We start from the raw sequence: 1169 nt of genomic DNA, 5'->3' as shown, positions 1-1169 counted from the left end.
CCCGGAGCGGAGCGTGGCGTCCTTCCTCGGTACGTGCGGAGACTGGGAAACAGTTCTTTAGACACCGCAGTGACCGAGGCGGCTCCACGCCCCCTTCCCTCCGCAGGTGCTCGGAGCAGGACAGACTCGGCCTTCAGGCGGCCCCAGGCGCCACCTGCTGTCCGGCGCGCCTAGGCGACTAGGAACAAAGTTGCTTTGCAATTCAGCTTGCGCTGCTCTGTCCACTTCCTCGGACCCCCATTGGCGTTTCAGCTGCAGCCAGACATTCTAGAAATCTGGGTTAAGAAAACTTAGCTTGGAGTTACTAGTATGTGCTGGCTTCAGGGGATCTGGGAACCTCCTGAACAGTGGGCAGAAGGTAGCACCTTGGGAGAGTGCGGTACAGCTTTCATAAGTCGAACTACTATTTTATGATCTGGGAACTATGTGCCCAGCAACGCGCAAGCCATTGGTAGTCAGTGGTGACCAAGCAGACCGGTTACTTCTCCTCTTGGACCTTACCTGAAATTTACTATAGTCTGTAGTAGGCTGGATAAGGGCCTCCAAAAATGTGCACCTCCTAATCCCTGGACTCGAAAATGTTACCTTTCCTGGCAAAAAGGACTTTGCACATGTGATCCAATTAAAGATCTAGACAGAGCTGAGCAGATTACCCCGGGCTATCCCGTGGACATAATGCATCACAGTGTCATTATAGCAAGAGGCACACAAGCCGAGGCAGAGACAGCCGAAAGGTGACACGTGGCAACAGACCCAGAAGGATGGAGAGAAAAACATTTGAAGATGTTGCGTTGCTGACTTTAAAGATGCAGAGAAGAGTAGCATGACCCTTGGGCAAGGATGACACACACACACATTCGTGATCCGTTCCATTTTACAAAAATAAAAATAAAGATGTGGAAAGAGGGCCAGGACCCAAAGGATATCGACAGTGTCTGGACCCTGGAAAGGGCGAGGAAACAGATTCTCCCCTGGAGCTGCCAGAGGGACCTGCTGTCACGTTGACTTGGACTCGGGGAACCTGCTTTCAGGCTCCCAGCCTCCGGAACTGTCAGAGAATACATTTGTGCTGTTCATGCCTCTAAGCTTGTAGTGATTTGTTTCAGCAGCAATAGGGAACTAATACATATCTCAGCAGGCCTCAGACCCCACGGGTGTGAGACCCATAC

At 51.8% G+C, this 1169-nt stretch overlaps 1 non-coding gene across 1 annotated transcript; it reads left to right on the top strand.

The window, feature by feature from the left end:
* Positions 1 to 772: 772 nt before the first annotated feature.
* LOC111826137 lies at positions 773 to 877 on the top strand. Its single transcript, XR_002829387.1, has one exon. It is a non-coding gene; the product is annotated as a U6 spliceosomal RNA (small nuclear RNA).
* The last annotated feature ends 292 nt before the right edge of the window (positions 878 to 1169 follow it).

This window comes from Myotis lucifugus, unplaced genomic scaffold, assembly GCF_000147115.1.
Source record: "Myotis lucifugus unplaced genomic scaffold, Myoluc2.0 scaffold_56, whole genome shotgun sequence".
NCBI lineage: Eukaryota > Metazoa > Chordata > Mammalia > Chiroptera > Vespertilionidae > Myotis > Myotis lucifugus.
Note: the sequence above shows the minus strand (reverse complement) of the source record. Positions and strands in the feature narration are given on the sequence as shown.